The following is a 13,025-nucleotide window of genomic DNA, read 5'->3' as shown; positions in this document are numbered from 1 at the left end:
TAATAGTACACAAGTCGGGGAGAAGAAACCACCAGGGTGCATCAACTACTCAGACAGCCTCCAAGCAGCTCCTTCCCTCTTTTCCTGAGTTTTGCCTTTGAAGTTTTCCCTCAAGTCTGCAGAGCAGCTTCTGCTGTTGCTGTGAGGTCTGTACATCCTACCATCCTGTAGTCCTCAGCTGCTATGGCACCTCGGTAGCTCTGGGGTTTGGTACAGCCTCACAAGCCAAAACTGATACAGAAATCCACATGGGCAGAGAGAAAAAAAGTGATCTTACAACAGTGACCTATTTTTTAAACTATTCTTTTAAAAAGTGGAGCCTGCTTTTGATCTCCTATGGCAGGTCTTTTTGGGTAAAGGGCGCTGCCAGGGAACATGCCTTTACTGAGCTCCCTTACGGCAACAGACTAAAAACCCTCTCCCATCGCTGCTCTGCCACGCAGGGCATGGGAAACAGGAGACAAACCCAGCATTCCTCGATCCTCTGATCTCTTGTAATCCAGCCCGATAGCCTCCTGCTGCAATTCTCTCTGTAGCCCACCATGCAGAGCGTGCCCTCATTGCCCTGGGCCTGCTTAACCCGGCTCTATCTTAATTTGCACTAGTAGCAGCATTACATAAATTACTTGCCCACTAATGATGCTTCTCTTAAGTAGGCAAATGGGATGACATCACCCACCAGCAAAATACCAGCTGCTCGGGGAGGGAGGGAGGGAGGGAAGGAGTGAGCTCGTGTCTGCGTGGGTGTGCGCACAGAGGCCGTTTGAGCCGCGGCTGCATGGCAAAGCCCAAGTCTTCCAGGAATGGAGACAGGATCAGGGATAATTCAGGCTTGAAGGGACCTCAGGAAGTCTCAGCCCAACCTCCTGCTCACAGCAGGGTCAGCGATGAGGCCAGACCAGGCTGGTCAGGGCTTTATACAGCTAAATCTTGAAAACTTCCGAGGATGCAGATTGTACAGCCTCTCTGGACAACCTGCTCCGGTGTTCAACTGTCCTCACAGGGAAAAAATCTTTTCTTGTATCCAGTCTGACTTTTTTTTCAACTTAAGGCAAATTTGCCAATTATAAAGCTGGTTTAAAATACCCCTATACACAAAAATATCATGTAGATGCATTCAAATCAATCCACATCTCTGCCCACATCTTTGTTCATAGCAGCCCAAGTCTTCTCCAGCCTTTAATAATCTCTTTATACAATATTTATTGTACACAGCATAATTTAATTTATCTGTGGGAGTGCAGGAATTTGTTCATCTCTTAAATACCTCAAGCAAGAGGGACCATATGCATTAACGCAGCTAAAATGACTGCGTAACTTATGTTTTGTCCAGATGCTGCGTTATTCCCTTCATGGCACAGAAACCTAACGTTCCTGGATTGCTCCCTGCCTCCCTCCAGGCAGGAGCAGCCCTGCCAGGTGCTTGTCTCCAGAAAGTTTCTTCCTGCCCAGCTCAGCCTTCCCCTGGGGCTCAGATGGTCCCATGCTCAGGGCAGTGCTGCTTGGGCCCAAGCTGGCTGGTGACAGAGACATCACTGTCATCAGAGGCCACATGAAGTCTCCTGAGTGCTGGGGGTCTGGCGCTGGCCTCAAGCATCCATAAGCTGTGCTCTGGGAGGCAGATCCTCAACCCCCTCAAAGTCATTGCTGCTCCACAGGATTCTACCCACGAGCGCCTAATTTTGCACCTCCCAAAAGGGCGGTAAGTGGGATCTGGTGTGAGCTGCTGCAACCATCAGGAAAGGAAATTGCATCGACCTGCCACATTCAGAAACCATCTAGCAAACCGACAGCTGGTGAAGAGGAGGGAGTGAAGAAAGACACCGGCAAGAACCAAAACAAGTGGTGCTTGTTAATACCCACCTGTGGGAAGGGAGCTTTGCATGAGATGGTTTGGCGGCATAACATGCAACCGGGATAGCACCAGCTTGCATCTCTGGGCCCAGATGTCTCTAAAACTAATTCAGATGAGAACAGTTCTGCCAAGTCTCAGCAGCCATGATTTACTCTACAGTTTTACGCACAGGGCAGTTCTGCATTAGACATGTGGCAGAAGCAAATACTTCCACCTGCACTAAGACAGCTATTTCCAACTCCAAAATCAAGGATCAAATCGAAACCCACTTTCTCCACCCCTGCACATAAAATGCACTTTCAAAATTGCCAGCTTTAACATAAAATTGCATGCAGAAGATTTTAATTTCTCTTCTGATTTTCAGCCTCTTGGGTGTGCTCCATTTATGTTGTGAAGCTTCTTTCTAGAAAGATGAGTGCTAAAATTAATTTTTTTTTTAAACCCCAAAGGAAGACTGTCACAGAAATCCATAATTCTGTGGTGGCACTCAGGGAGAACAACAAACTAAGAGACCTTGCACAGAAGCGATGAGTGCAGCCCGTATTGCTGCAGCTCATACCACTCACACTGAGACATACCTGTATCTGGGGGGGAGCCCTTTAAACTGAGAAACATCCCTAAAAGGCGAAAGACCAGTGAATGGAGTAAACCCCTAGGAAGCTTGAGGAAGGAAGGAGGTTTGCTGCTCATGTGTTTTGCTCCCTGCCTTGCCTGCAGGACTGTTGGCCACACCAGCACCCAAAGCAAACATCAGTTGTAGGTTGATTACCTGCCATCCCCTGCCCCCCAAAGACTACTGCTTGCAAAGTGCTTTGAACACATATACCAAAATACTTGTGCACAGAAATACAAACAATACAGGGGTACTGGAGATGAAGTATGGCCAGGAAATAATGGGCTTTTCCTTCCAAAGCTACGCCGAGTGAGCGAGTTATATTGGAGGGCAGGAGTCTGCAGAGACGCTGTTGTTCATTTCATACCCGCTGTATGAAATTCTTGCCTGTCATCTCATATCAGATCTGGTAACTTGTTCAAACTGGAGGAGAAAATGGGAATTTCAGGCATCATAAAGAAACATATGAAATTTCAGGCTGTTTAATTATCAAAGCAAATTCTGAAGCCAGAGGCTGCAGAGAAAGCTATTAAAATCTGCTCAAAGGAGAATTAAGATTGCTTGAAAATGTAGCATGGTTAAATACTGCCCTTTGTGCGTTGTGAGAGCAAGGTTACTGGCTCAGATGTGTCTGCTTGTTAGGAGGAAGGACTCATCTGCAGAACCCTGCTGAACAGGCTTCTGGCAAGACGGGGAAAGTTGGCTCTCCTCATTGAACGGGTTAATACCACGCTCACGGAGATTGCCGGGGGACTGAGAGACCTCCCTTCTCCCTGTGGGTAGATTCCCAAACAGAGCTCGCCAAAATCTGCAGCCTGCAGAAGACTGTTTTTGAAAGTAAGATGCAGGGGAATGTGTGTTCAGCCTGGGGGGCTGCAGAATTCAGCCTCCCCCTGCCCAAAGAAGAGGATCCAGCATACGCCAACAATAGCACTAACTGCCCTGGACTCCTCTCTGGTAGTGCAAAAGCCCCATCTGTGACCAGAAAGTTGTGATGTCCCGTGTGAGTAATTACCAGCAGGCAACCCGAGGAACGTCGGATGTGCCTTCACTGAGCTTTCCGGCCCCTCCCGCATGGGAAAGGTGCAGCAGGCAGGTGAGGCGGCCGCGGCTGGAGGTGCCTTTGCAGCAGCTGGAGGCCGGCCAGCTGGAAGCTGCTCTAAACCCGCCCTGAGACAGCCGTGAAAATCAATACTACTACTAATAAATCAAAGCGCAATCATTTGCACTCAGGCCAGCTTTGCCCCAAGCTCGGATTAGTCACTTCTGGCTGCTCTCCTTGGGCCCCACACCGAGCAGTATCGATGTCGGCTTCTCCCGGCGGGGACAGCGGCTTCTTCGCGGCTTCGCCCATCACTTCTGCTCGCTCCAGCCCGGCGGGGCGGCACGGGAAGGGTGCGGGGCGCCCGCCGTGCTCCCGGGTGTTCAAACCCGCGGGGTGCCCCTTCCCGGGAGATCTGCCGGAGCATCCCCCGCCTGGAAGGGGTTTGCAGGGGGTCCGGGCGGGAGACAAGCGGCTCTGCCGGCGGGAGACAAGCGGCTCTACCGGCCCCCCCGGGGCTGCAAGCCCGCACCCCCCGCTCGGCTGCGGCGGCCGCCTGGCCGGCAGTGACACCACGCGGCGGGCACCGGCACCGGCCCCGCGGCACTGGCCCCGGGGTACCCGGCCCACGGCACCCGGCCCACGGCACACGGCCCGCGGCACACACGGCCCTCGCCTCCTGCCCCGGGGGCGCCAGGCGAACGGGGCCTGTGCTGCGGGCCCCGGTGGGCGCCGGGGGCACAGAAGGAGCGGGAGCGGCGGCTCTACCGGGGACTGCGGTCTCGGCTATTTGCAGGGGACTCATCAGGGGATGAGTGTGCCCTTATCCTCCACCGGCCTTCTGAAAAGGAGCTTTCTCCTTCCTCCCCTCCTGAATACACACACACACAAACACACACGTACATATATCGCTGCAGCCCACCTCCCTCCTCCCCGATTCAAAGCCACCGTGTCTCGCCTCTGTACCCCTCACACCCCTTTCCCCGAGCAGGCCTCCATGGCATGGCAAAGGTGCCAGCAAACCCTCCTGGCTCAGCGGGAGCCTCCAGGAAGCAGCCTTATCTGTAATCAAACTCACCCCGCTTTTTCCCAACCTCAAGCCCTTACACCATCCCCGTTTGGCTCACCCTCCTGGGATGTTTTAAATGAGATTCTAATTTCTTCAGGCCAGGGATGGTCTTTTATCATGTCTCGTACAACCCTTACCACACTGGGGCCCAGGCAGCATGGGACCTGCAGGCATAATTACCGTCCCAATGATAAATACCGGTCGTACTGTTTGTCTCCCCGTTCAGGCTGCCGCGCTGCACTGTCATCAAACTTGCTGACTGTTTTTAAAAGGCAGGTGTGTACTTCGGGCCTGACACAAAGCTGTGCTACATTCTGCTCTGGATCACGTCAGGCTCTTTGGATTCAGTACTGAAGAGGAATGGTTCTCCTCCAGCCTCACGCGCTGCAGGGCTCCAGCTCCTCGTCATCCCCAAAAGACCCAAGACCCCCGCACAGCATGGCACGTCAACACAGCACGTGGGCACGATGCTCACCCAGAGGACACACCCATTTGTTTGTCTGCTGTGAAGGAGGGGTGAGCTGACGCAGTCTTCCCATTTAACTTTGTGAACCGTGGCATTTCCTGAAGGCTGTCAGCCTGGCGGTGCCCGGCACAGCCGACATGCTGTGTACCTTTCTCCTAATTTTCCCATTAATAAGCATGTGGTAAGTGCTGGTGCCGGGCAGCACTGTACTGCCGGCACCACAGACTTCCGTGAGGAGACATGGAAGGACAAGAAGACTCCTCTCTGCCTTTCAGATTAGCATATGTCAAGTCAAGCTGGTCACTCCAGCTGTGCAGATCAGTACAGAACAGATACATCAGCACATCCCGAATTGCCGATTTGCAGCCACGACTCCCTCTGTGGCCAGCCTGCCCTGCGGGAGCAACACACCGGGACTGCCAGTGTCTCCAACAAGTACACCAGTGCTTGCAGAAGCTGCCATCACATGATGCTGCTGTGGAGCTGCACCGCGGACACAAACTTCTGCAGAGATCGGATCCCAGGTCTTCCCCAAAATGACCTGGTTAAAGGGCAAGTCTTTAGCTGTGGAGAGAAGACCAGAAGTATCACTGCCTGCTCATGTGCTGTTGGCAGATCACTCAGGGAAGGCCTGGGGATGCACTGAGACCCTGGAGGACAGTCACCCTTCCCGATGCTACTGCAACCATACCAGCAATCCCTGTTGGAGCTCTGAGGCTGACAGACAGGGCTGCATATCCTTGCGCCTTAGACCTCTTGGTATGCACCACCCCAACCCTGGAGGTGCATCACCATCACACATTCAGAATGAAAACTCAGGAATACATCCCTTCCTTCTGCTCACTCTGTCCTTTGAATACTGATAGTTTCTTCTTCTTAAGTCTGTACAGCGTCCTCAGATGCTCATTTTCAAGCCCCCTCAAAAACACGGCTTGGAAAAACGCAAAACACATCCACACCTGGCACTGGGCAGATGCCCACCTGAATGCTGAAGAGAGCTACAGAAGAGTCTCTTCTCTGAACACCATCAAGATCAGAGAGAGCTGGGCCTCTCATCTGCTGAGCAAACAGCAGTTGCATAAATTGAAACTGCCTTGGGCTCACTGGGGTAAACTCACACGCCCAGTGTGCCCTGGAGTTTAGGCGTTTTAGAGAAGAAAAGCGTGGAAATCTCTGTGTCTGCTAGGGCCAGTTCACTGCTCCACCGTTTTGGTCTCTCCTCTGGCAGGCTGTTATCACTCCTTGCCTCTTGCACAGTCCTCCCCTGCCATGCACTCTGGGCAGGTTTCCAGGCTCCAGCTGGAGACTACTGACTTGATTAGATTCGATTCACAAAGGCATTTCACAACACTTGTGCACCTAAACAAAATAAAAGTCCTGGATCTAAGGATCATAATTAAGGGCAGGATAGATCCTTTTGAAGTACACTGCTGGTTAAGTCAGCAAATTTTCAATAATGCTGTTTCCTGCCAAAATCCCCTGCTGAGGAAAAAGTTCATCTAAGTTCAGCTACTCAACCCATGACTTCCTGAAATAACAGGTGACAAGTTTTTTGGCTTTTACATCCCTTAAACATACAGTCTCCTGTTCCAGTTTTGTCAAATTAACCACTCATCAGGTATGCAGGGGGCTTTAGCCGTGTCTTCAGGCCTCAGACAAACAGATGCCACCAAGGATGAGGAGGACATCGCAGGTCCTACTCCTTTGCCTCTGGTTCTTTTTGCTCGGACTCCCAACTGATGTGTCCAACACACACATTAAGAACAAGAGCAAAAAGCCATCACACATGCAGCAGCGTTCGGTTCCCAATAACCTCTGCTCAGGCTGACCTGGGAGGGAAGACCCCCTGACCCGGTTCTATGCCATAGTGTCTGTCATACCGAAAATTCTCTTTTTATCCCCTAGCTGTTTTCTCGGTAGCTACAGATAGGTGGGGATGAGCTGGCTCCTTTCTGCAAGTTATCAGTGTTTGATGATTACAGCTGCATTAATAGCATGGTTTGCCACCCCAGCCTCTCCATCTGAAATCATGTTCAGTTCCATATCTCACAGCATGCCACTTGCCTTACCCATCCACGAGGCCATAGCTGGAACTGCTTAAAAAACAACAGAGTAAGCATGCTGCACAAGGAGAAAACTAACCATGACACACTGACACCCTTCCTGGGTGCTCAGTGAGGACGGCAGAGTTGACCGCTTTGGAATGAGGACCGGGGAGCACCGTTTGCAAGCCACTGTCTCTCCTGGTGGAGAGGACAGCCTCTCCGACCAGCTCAGCCACGAGCCCCGCACAGAGGCTAAGGCCAGGCTGGTGTTGGCTCCAGCCCTTCTGACAGCTTCGTACTGAAAGGAAACCACTGTGGGTACATGTTCAGTTTCCTCTCTATGTGCCCACTTAAACCATTCCAGAAAAATAATCTCTACCAAATGTGCTTTCTTCAGAAGCAGCACAAAGCCTGCTCTGTGAATCCCAACAACAATGTGCTCATTAAAAACTTCCTGTTACACTGCAATGAAAGTGCTCTGGAGGAATAGGTCTAAAAAAAGGAGGTACAGTCAAGAGCACAACAATTAATTGATGGAGAAAGGAATCCACAGTCAGATACACCACTCCTTCACTAGGATGGAGATGCTTCAGTCTTGCTGGAAAATGCTCAAAGGCAAAGCAAGAGCTGTTCCTGAGCAGAGGAAAACATGCAGGCATGCGTTTCACTGGCCTGTGGACACTCCTCACATGATGGAAAGGGCACCTGAGAGCCACATGATGGGTCCCCAGAAGGTCATGGTTGAGGTGGACCTCTGAGAAGTGGGGGAGACTGGCCTGATGTTCAGCACTGTTCCCATCAGCTCCCAGCCTTGCTGACGGTAGAGGGGTTTCATGCAGCGTCAGATGCAGTGGCCACAGCATCTGTGCCCGTGCTCGGGCACAATCCCTCACGTCCTCTGGGAGAGCACATCCCCTGACTCACCAGGTAGGTCTGGTGCACCACACTGCAACATGAGACAAGAGGAGACGCTTTTGGCCATATCAAAATGAGGCACTTTGATCCTTCTTTTAACTGGAAATTTAGGCGAAGTCGAGACAATTGTGCAAAATGTTTCCACGTTGATGAATCAGCTTCTTCCAAAGGGAAAAGCTGTGCCATTTGAAAAACGTTAGCCCGTTATACATCACAAGCCCTCCCCTAGACACCTTGCAATTAAGGCCTGAGACAAGCTGAAGCAGGCCGGCAAAATAAAGCCCGCGTTTGGAGGCACCAATTAAGCAAGCAGAGCAGAAATCTGAGTTTACCGCTGGCCTGACCAATGCCAGAGGGCAAGAGTTTGTTGGCAAATTTCAAAATTAGGCTTAAAAGTAGAAGAGCTGGTTAATATGAACCAAGCAGCCTCGCTAGGCTGAAAAATGATGAAATAGCTCTTTGCATGTTCCTGCCTTCCCCTTTTATGCATATGTCATAAATAATTAACTGGCTCTTTGTCTTCAGCCCTTGATGAATTCTGGGATGTAATAACAGGAGTAGCCAATGGTATCTCGACTGTTGTCTCTTCAGGCAATATCAGGCTCTTGCATGTAATTGTGTGGTGGCACAGAGCAGGTTCTCCTTATCCTCCCGATCGGGTTTCTATCCTGTCCTCCTCCTGAGCACGTAATTATCCTCTGGAGCCATGTTTATGGAAGAAATAGGCACATATGCCACTTGGCAGTGCCGTATGGACTGGCATACCTGCTAAGGCTGGGCTGTAATTATACAGTAGATGGCCTTCAGCAGCAGTCACCAGTCCTGGACAATAACAGCAAGCAAGTAACACCCTGTAGTCCAGCTTCCCCATTAGGATTTTTTAGTATTTTTGTGGTCATGAGTCATATGGGAGTACCTAGCAGGTAACATGTAACATACAGTTGTTGGGCCTGGAGACCAACAGAGCAGAAAAAAACATCTTCTCTTTGGCTGTAACCCATGCTCGAGAAACAAGGAGGGTTATCACCCCCATAGCAGTCGTCCTGGTGGCCAGGCAGGCTGGGAGCCTGGCAGGACACCTGCCAGCATCACATCTCCCTGGGCTCACAAGGCCGTATTTGGTAGAGAAAAGTGATTTTCTGTGATTTTGTTGAAGAAAGCTACAGCTTCTTGGCCACCTGGGCACACTGCTGGCTCATGTTTAGCCGGCTGTCAATCAGCACCCCCAGGTCTCTTTCCGCCGGGCCGCTTTCTAACCACTCTTCCCCCAGCCTGTAGCACTGCATGGGGTTGTTGTGGCCAAAGTGTAAGAGCCGGCACTTGTTCATTCCACTTTCTAGCAAACCACTCACCTGTCCAAAGCTCAGGAAGCTCCACAGAACACATCGCACACATTCATCCACCTCCTAGAAGCAGCCTGAAAGCCACAGTCATCCGGGAAGTGTGACGATATTGGAGGCTGATCTACATCACACCACTGCCTGCAGATGCCCACGTATCATCCGAGGGGGATGAGGTGGGGAAAGGCTGCTTGGATGGAGCCAGTGGGTGCTTCTGCTGCGGACAACCATCACAGCTGGCAGAGAGAAGTGAGCTTTCTGGGGAAGGAGATGGAGAATGGCTGGCACGGAGGGCACAGAGACAGGAGGGCTGGCCCTAGCCGGGGTAAGACGAGCAAGTTTACTTTGAGATCTTGGGGGCTGATTAAGAAAATGAAGCACAAAGGCAGGCCTGAAGAGTTGCACGAGCAGTCACAGGTGAAGTAGCACAAAACAGGTACCGCCTGTCTGTGTCTCCCTCCCTCTCACCCACACCCCTTGTCCTGCCCCGACTGCTGGCTCCTGGCTCCGCAGCGCTTGCGTCTCCATAGCTCCCTCCTGGAAAAGGAGGTCTTTCCCCCTTCCCCTCTTCCTAGTGTGGGCATCTCCTCCCCACATCTTCTTCCTCTGCCTTTCCCACCTTTCTCTGCCCCTGAGGACACATAAGCCTTTTTGCCTTGCACTCTTTCCTTCCCCCCCTGCCATTTCGTGCTTCCCCACTGAGGCGTTTCTCTTTTGCTCCCCCAGGTGAGGGGACAGCTGGAGACCATGATCTCCCGGATGGCTCTGCTGCCTGTGGCCTCCACAGCTGGGTAGACCCAGGCCACCCATCCACCCATGGGTGGTCTCAGGAGGCCTGTGGCTGCTCCCTGGCTGGCACCGCAAAGGGGTGAGGGCACCTGTGCCCCGCATGGCCCCTTCCTGGCTTCCAAAAGGGCTCCTGCAAACAGCAAGGAAGGAGCTGCAAAACTCCAGTGGTTTATTTCCCCCTGCCTTTCATTACATATTACAAGCCTTTTGTGAAAACAAAGAACTGAAAAACAAATTAATAAAATAAAATTAACAGGGGTATGACCTCAGCCTGGCTGCTCAGAGCAAGAGGTGGTGTCTAGACCTGACCAACTGTTGCTAAACCTATGCCACAGCCCAACAGGTGGCATTTTATAGCATAGTCAGAGAAAAGGCAGAGTTCATGCTGCACGTTATTTATGTTTTTTAGTGAAAGAGCAACACTATATCCCCTATTTTCCACCTTTCTTGTGGCAGACGTAAGGGTTTGACCGGGAAGTGTTTACCTAGCCACGGAGCTGAGAGTGAAACTGTGTTGCACCCGATAAACTACCCATGTTTTTCCTTCAGAACAAATAAAAACACAGTGGGGTCTAAACCTGCACTTCCCTTTGGTAGAGGCAGTGCCTAATTTGTCCCAGCTAAACTAAACACATCTCCCTCCAGCTTTGTCCTTCACTTTGCATTCACCACCCCTGGCAAACCTGTGACTCCCAGAGAGACATGGAGACAATGCAAGGACCTGTGCAAAGCGACTGACTGTCTGCAAACAGCAAGGACTTCTTGCAGATACCAGACAGACAAATGAAGGGCGCTCTTGGCCATGGAGACCGGTGAGCTCACCACGAGCGCCAAAGCTTTGCCCCGAGCAGGAACCCAAAGGACCAATTGTTGGGACAAACACCTCCCGCACAGAGTGACAACAAGCATAAGGCAGGCAATTACTGTGGGCTAGGGAGTGTATCCACCTCAAAACTGCTGTTGACTGCAAATGTATGATGAAACATGTCACCATTGTAGACAGACATGTACATAGCGATGTCTGATTCAGATCACTACTAATTACTCTGGCAGGGTATTTGAGGTGCCTTAGAAAGCCAACACCCATTGAAGAGGCATGATGCTTCCTGGAGTGGTGTTCTGCCACTGATTGCAGCTTGGGTGTTTCAGCTTGTACTTACCTTTCCTCCTGAGAATGGGGTTACAACTTCTTCTGACCCTGAGCACCCACAAGTAGTATATTCACTGCTCTATCATCAACTTCTTAAGGGAAACCCTGAAAGTGAGTAAATTTATGACAGTCCGATCCTGAGCTATATGTAACTGCTCTTGGAGTGTGGGTTTTCACCCAGCTGTGCTATAGTCTGACAGTAAATTCATTCAGAAACTGAAGGAAAAGTATGATGTGAACTGTGCCCTAGGCAAGGAAGAGGGAAGGTGCCAGCTCTGTCCCTCTGGCCATGCAGAGAGGCTCCAAACAAGACAAAGAGAGAAAGAACAAGACAAGAAGCAACGATGGATGCGAAACGCAAGAGAGAAATATAGCTAAATATCAGGGCAGGGGGGAAAGCTTCACAAAGACAAGAACAGTTACAATAAAGGAGGGGCTGCTGAGAGAGCTGTTGCGAGAAAGAGCAGTAGCAATGCACCCTCTACTCTCAGTGCAGGAGCTTTACCAGTGACAGGAATGAAAGGATTAAGACACAAAGGGGTCAGTGCCAAAAACCTCCAGGAAGAGATGCGTACATGGGGCACCCCTTCTCCGTGGCCAGGGCATTCTTTCCCAACAGGCCACCATGCCATGTCCAGCTCCATTGTGGCCTCTAGCCTGCAGCAGGGACCTGAGAAATGTGAGGGCCACCCTGAACCAAGACTCGCTGGTTGTCCCCGGGGCACAGTTCATCCTGCCCAGGCACCTCATTATACCAGCCACTGTGAATGGAGAGGTAAATGCTGGTTCCCCTGAACTCTCCCAAAGTGACACGGAACCCCTGCAGCACAGGCACTGACTCCTGCAGGACAGGTAGCCTCCAAAAGGGCCAGTGCTTCGGGGAGTAAGTACTTAAGCATATTTGTAATTTGTTTTTAAAGGTTGGAGAAGCCTAGGCAAAAATTTCGGGAAAGTGGAGTGAAATGACCTCACTGGTTTTCTAATCGGCATCTTCTTAGCATTGCAGTGTTGTTCCTCAGCACACATATTAGCAATAGCAAAAGGTCCAAGCCAAGACATTCAACAAAAACGAGGTCACTAGAATAAAACACTTATAATCACCAAAACCACCTTGCCTCACCGCATAACGGTGCCACAAAAGTCACTGACTCAAACCCAAGAAGAGATGAAATGTCAGAGGTCACAGCATGCACTTCTCGAGAGCTTCCCCATTGATCCCACCATCCAGCTGAACGTTAGCCTCTTTGACAACTTCCAGTTTCACCAGGGATTCTTTTATTTCACCCTCTGTGCCCGTGTGAGGCTCCCACATTACCAGTCTCATGCGATCAGGCGTTTGCAGCAGTGCTGCTTGCTCTTGCTTCTTCTGCATGGTATTTCTCACACACCTATGGCACTGCTACCGTGACAGCCATGCCTCTTCCCCAAACCTGCCTCCTCCTGGGCTCCTACTGCTGCTAGCCCACTGCCAGTTGCATGTTGGGGGGTTGTAAAAAAACCAGTCAGCTGTGGAAATAACCAAATGTTTTTGGTTAAGAGATGATTGGCAGTAGTTCAGACTGATACAGAATTTGGCATTTCAGCTGCAGAAGCCTGTCCCACACAAAGGCTGTGTTTTTCCATCACATTGCTCACGTACTTGTTTTCATACTTTTTTTTCAAAAAAAGAAAACGGAATTAATGTTTTTCCTCAGGTTTTCTTCCTATTTTTTTTTTTTAAAAAAGCATCTTAGGATTACTT

Source organism: Nyctibius grandis, chromosome 1 (assembly GCF_013368605.1).
Source record: "Nyctibius grandis isolate bNycGra1 chromosome 1, bNycGra1.pri, whole genome shotgun sequence".
NCBI classification, from domain to species: domain Eukaryota; kingdom Metazoa; phylum Chordata; class Aves; order Nyctibiiformes; family Nyctibiidae; genus Nyctibius; species Nyctibius grandis.
The sequence above is the reverse complement of the archived record's forward strand: the minus strand, read 5'-3'. Positions refer to the sequence as shown.